At 36.0% G+C, this 6,268-nt stretch overlaps 1 long non-coding RNA gene across 1 annotated transcript; it reads right to left on the reverse strand.

Moving 5' to 3' along the window:
* Positions 1–858: 858 nt before the first annotated feature.
* On the reverse strand, positions 859–4,123 carry LOC117314859. Its single transcript, XR_004529618.1, has 4 exons — positions 3,776–4,123; positions 2,972–3,143; positions 2,481–2,612; positions 859–1,760 (listed from the first exon to the last, which is right to left on the reverse strand). It is a non-coding gene; the product is annotated as an uncharacterized LOC117314859 (long non-coding RNA).
* Positions 4,124–6,268: the final 2,145 nt, after the last annotated feature.

The raw sequence follows: 6,268 nt of genomic DNA on the forward strand, positions 1-6,268 counted from the left end.
TGGTACAGTTGCTGTGCTGCAGCAGGAGGATCGGGCCAGGGTACTGACATTGCAACAGCAAAGGAGAAGGGATCTACATGAACCTTGCACTCCTATCATACAAAGCTAATAATCATATTTTTGTAATATTAGTAGTGTGACTTTCTGTATGCTACTGTTTTATGAATGTTATCCACAATTTACTTCATCATTCAAATTATTTTGACTAGTTGATAATCAATTACAAAGTACTGTATTATTTCTTTTCATATCTTTTTTATTTTGATATTTCTTTGGCATGTACACAGACAAAAAGAACAGTAGACATTTTACCAAAGCATTCAGGAGACAATTTATACTATTACTCACTGAAAGTGTTAAATTTTACCAAAAATGCACAGACCCTCTCACACATCAAACATACTTCCCATATGTGTATGAACACCTAATTTTTAACCAACCAAGTGAATGGTATGGTTATAAGACCTGTTTCTCTAGGTAGGTATTTACATTACACATGGGGGTATTTCATTTTAGTTCACAGAATATTGAAAAAATATGCAACTAGACACTTGATTAACACATTTATCAGAATGAACCATCTATGAACACAATGTTATTATAAGTTAATAATAACTACACACAATGTTAGTACACACGTGCACCTCAAACACATTCTCACAAGTGAGCACTTCGTATAAACACTGATAATTGAACACTTCCTACAAACTGATAGTGAACACTTCCTACACACACTGATAATTGAACACTTCCTACAAACTGATAGTGAACACTTCCTACACATACTGATAATTGAACACTTCCTACAAACTGATAGTGAATAATTCCTACACACACTGATAATTGAACACTTCCTACACACACTGATAAGTGAACACTTCCTACACACACTGATAGTGAACACTTCCTACACAAACTGATAAGTGAACACTTCCTGCAAACTGATAATTGAACACTTCCTACACACAATGTTGAAAGAACACCTGCATTTACTGTCAAGTGAACACTCTCAAACACACACTAGTACTGAAATGTAAACACCTGCAATACACCATTAAGTGAACACCTACCTCCTACATGTTCTGAAATTGAACACCACATTTACACCATACTTACTTCCACAAACTATCAAAAAACGCATACATACCTTAAATAAAACCTTAGTAGAAAAATTTGGGATGAAATTTGAGGGAAAATAGATAAGTTAATAAGTGCATTAAAATTTATCAACTCAAAAACCAAAAATAAGGAAAAACAGTTATTTTTATACATTAGAATGCTACAGTACTCCCACCCACATGGGTTTTTCTATAATAATTGTTTTATGTATTAGGATATAATCAGAAGGATGGACCCAAAGCCACTGATAAATTTAGTTCTTCAGCTAGTGTATCGTCAGCCAGGATAATGTTTTTGACCTTTGCGAAAATGTAGGTGAACCAGAGGATCCAGGACTAGAACCAAATGCTGCTCCTCCAATTCATTTAAACTGTACTGCACATCCAACATATCTCCATTGGAGAATGATATTTGCACCACATGCTTTTCTTTGACAAGTTGTGGGTATTCGAACTGTAGTGAGTTACAACAGAGCACTTTGGAAGCATATGGATTTCCTTTCTTCAACACTATCATTTTGAGTGACTGTTTCCACAATGTCTCCTTCATCCTCTGCAAGCTCATCATCAACATCAACCTCTTCAATTTCTATGGGATCTTCAGCCATTGGCAAGTGTTCAGGTTGATGTGTCTGAGGTATACTGGATAGTAAAAGATAATGTACAATGTAATTCATTTAAACAAGAGGCCCAATGAACCTGTATCGCTCACTTGGCTATACAGCAACTTTGAAGTTATCTCAGTTATTTCTGAAGATACTATGAAGATTACCGCTTTATCAAAATCACAGTAGGCTAGGTTTATCAATAACAATTAACTTCCAGCATACAATTAGGTTTCAGAGCCTCTGCTAGTGAGAAACCATTTTGTTTTAAGATTAAGCCTATATTTAACCCAAATTACATAGAATGAATGCCATTCATTTTGAACAAACTTGGTAGCCTTTTACACCAGCATGCTACAGGCCTAATATCAAGTCCCTGTGCCTCTTGGTTATTGAGAAAAAGTTGTTTAAAGTAAAACGTGGACAGCGGATGGCCAGACAGAAAGACAGCGGGACAGACGTCGGATGCCGCCCCAGTACTCCTCCACAGCAGCATATTACAGTTATAATTATATGTTTCTTGGTTATTGACAAAAATGTCCTTTTAGTTTACTATTGAGGATGTTAAACCTGTGTGACCTTGAATGACATTGACAGCAAGGTCATCCATTTACAGACTGTGTGCAGGATGACAGGTGACAGAACATAATGTCCTGCGGGGAAATTGGGCGTACCAATACCTCTTTACTATATATACAAGTAAATGTATTATTATAGCAATAAGAACACACCATCAAAAATAACACAACATACTTACTCAATAAATGAGGTGTCATCCTCTTTAGCCTTCTGTTGGTAATGGGAAAGCAAGCTGGCATTAATGTTACTCTAGGAGTCTGATTGTAATGCTTCCACACAAGATAAATCAGACGAGTGTGATGACTGAGCTCTGAAATATTAAAATTATGAAAAATTACACAATTCTTTTAAAAACAAATATATATGCCCGAAATGGTGTATTATCTATTCATGACATGCAGTAGCAGAGCATGTTTATAATTACAGAATATAAATTTAGTATGTTTGACTGCTCACCCTACCATACAATATGGTGCTGGGTCTAACAGTTAAAATATGTTGTAAAAAACAAAATAGTAAAAACATTTATGGAATTACAATGTCATATATGTGTGACCTGCTACAGTTTACTTCAACACGGAATGATGAACACTGAATAAAAAAATTAAGATACATCAATGTATATTTTGAGGGGTTATAAATCCAACATAGTTAGATCCAAGAACTTACTCTATATCTGAGACATCGGAGGTCTATCTATAGCTATAGGTTCTTTATGGGCATGTGCAGGCGTAGATGTTACTGGTGTAGGGGTGCACACATGTGATGGCGGTCCCATAGAAGTTTCAGCTGGCGTCGGGATGTCTTCACCTGCATGAACTTCTTGTGTCAATGAAGTGCACTTGAAAAATATAAAAATAATTATGTACTGCATGCTAAGTTATAATGATAATCTTTTCCCCACAAATCGTAATTTTTACCACATTTCAAAGAATGGAACAAAACAGCACTTGTATTTGAAGCCATACACCAATATTATTTGCAAATCGTTTATATTATGAGTCAACTGTATATCTGAAACATATAGGCCTATATGCCTACATGTAATATGATAGTCGTCAGGAAAGTCCTACTGAACTTTACACATACACCATTTTGTATTTAATAAAGAAAACAGTAAGCTTGATAGGTCTGACATTAATCATCAGTCATACATCAATTTATAATTTTTCATAATTAAAATGATAGTGGCATAAATATAGCCTATAGCTGTGATATGCGAACAATAAAAAAAAACCCGTATAAATTACCCCTTACGGGGCCCCATAAAACGGCGGTGGAATGTGTCTATCTCTTCATTCTACACATCATTTACATTTATGTTGCTTGAAACTAATAACCATTACACTTAAGCAACATACTTTATGCATTGTTTGTCAACAAAATTAAGGACATTTACGAGTTACATTCTGATAACGATATAAAATGTGCGGCAATAGAATAGAACTGACCCTACGCAGGCTACGGGCTTACCACTTATCCAGAAGAATCCGTGCTGCATGCTCGTTTGTAGAGAAACTATTTTCTTCATTGAATGTCTTCCACCTAGTGGGTTGTTTCCCCAGTCGTATAATCGGGTTGACCTGTGACCATTTCTATTTACGTCGCTATGTTGCCGAACTCGTTACAATTCTAGGCCGACATCTCTTGGCTTCGGAAGCCATGTTTCTGCCGCTTATGTTTACGTTCTACTTGCCTAGATTCTTGCGCATGCGCCCAAAGCGGGAAATTTGCATTTTATCTCGTCATTCGACAGTGAGAGGATTCCCCAGAAAATTATTATTTTTTAATTCTAGGGGTTACATATCGCCAAAACTTCAATAAGAATTTTTCATAAGAGTGTATTTTCGTTATGGATTTGCCGTTTTTTCAACTTTGACCTATTTCTTCCCCGAATAGTCGCTTTAATTTTGCAATGTTCATCTAGAGCTATCTGAAAATGTAATGTGCTGTTTGTTTCTACAACAGATTGTGGTAAACTGTTCCATGTATCAAAAATTCTTTGACTGAAAAGGTTTTTTCCTTGAATCCTGACGACACCCGAAAAATAACAACATTTGGTCACGACCATCTCCGGATCACTCCAGGCAAGTTTCAGCTCAATTAATCCAATGAAATGTGAAAAGTTTACACACGGTGGACGACAATGGAGATCGCGTCAGATGACTCAAAGCGTGACTTGGAATATACTTACATACAACACACATGTGGCATTTTTGCAAACATTATATTTTTCATTATTCATGCTGATGTGTTTTTAAACATTACCATAATGACTACAGGTGACTTCGAACCCCGGCCAACTTCGGAACTAGTGACTTCGGACCCCGGTCAACTTCGAGACCAGTGACCTATGCATGTGACAGGTTTTAATTATAAATAATGTACATAGTGATATGGTCACCTTCTAGCTTCATGCTAGGGGTAATTTCCGTTTAGCTAAGCCGATGCTCGTGGGGTCGATCCTCAGTGGAGGCACACTACTCTCGTTCCTGTTATATATATACGTCAAGTAAAAGTAAATAATATTACATTTTTATTCATATAGACTATCTGTTTGTTACTTACCTTTGCAAGAAAATATAAGAGATCCCAGGAGGATCTTGGTGCACACCATTGAATGATCTTTATAGGTTTCATGTCAGAATGATCTTTTCTCTACTTTTCCCTTCCTCTTACTAATCTGTGTAAATTGAGAAACATCCCTCCAGTACTTTTCAAACAAGGGGAACTTACATATGAAATTTGAGATTTAGCGATAATGGCTGTCTGTCGACAATGTTTTCAGATTGGTCCAAAAATGCAATATGCATAGCTAGCCTACTGACCAAGGGCAACCAACATATGAAATTTCAAAGAGATCACTTCAGTATACGTACTTTCTGAGAAATAGCAATAGCAAACTGCAATTGTCAAAATCCAAGATGGCACCCTATCAGCCCTGTTGTTATACGATAGGTCCCAAAATGCAATATGCATAACTAGGGACCAAAGGGAACTTACATATGAAATTTGATAAAGATCCCTTCAGTACTTTCTCAGAAATAGCGATAACAAAAATTGCTTATGGACGGACGGATGGACCACGGACGCAAGGCGATTTGAATAGCCCACCAATCTAATTAAAATCTAGATGGTCATTCTCACTACGTAACATGAACATCTAACGCCATCCCATAAGGGGTCATAAGGTTGACCTTTTGTAGGAGCCAATAAATTGACTACTTCCAGAATCTTGGAAGTGAATTATATGTCCGAATTAGCATGACTATAGTACATAGGTCGCATCATCTGTTAATTTGTTTTAAGTCATTTCGTCCTAAATAGCATATTGCTATATATGGGCTGTGCCGAAATGGTTTTTTTCAGATGCATGCTATGACGAAATGGTTTGCTATAATAGACAATTCGCCCTGAAAGTGACATACGCATATCTCAAAGGTCATCGGAACGTGACCCCATATGGGATGTTGTTAGATGTACATGTAACGTAGTGAGATTGACATCTTGATTTTAATTAGATAGCCCACCATCTGATGATATGATGGGCTAAAAATCCCAAGTAAATGTGTAATTAATGATACGAACACTTATCACTTGAGATTATAACTCTGATTTAAATCACATTATGTAATAATGTTATAACAGGCATGTGCTTCCAAATATCATCATATTTCAAACCATTTGCCTGTATAAGAGGGTGTTAGCCAACAATGGAAAATTATAGATTATATATATAATGAACATAGTTGCCCGATCCTTGCCAACGTAGAGGCCCCCTCTAAAAGAACCATATAATTTTGATTGGGAAAAGTTCCAATATATACAATTTAAATGTCTTTATGATCAATATGATATTTCTATGATAGTAAATTATTCCGAAGGTATATAGATAAAAGTTGTGTCCGAAATGTAAGTTTACTGATTTCATTTTCACTGTCCATAATCCATCACAAAATAAATTGT

This window comes from Pecten maximus, chromosome 16, assembly GCF_902652985.1.
Source record: "Pecten maximus chromosome 16, xPecMax1.1, whole genome shotgun sequence".
Lineage (NCBI taxonomy): Eukaryota > Metazoa > Mollusca > Bivalvia > Pectinida > Pectinidae > Pecten > Pecten maximus.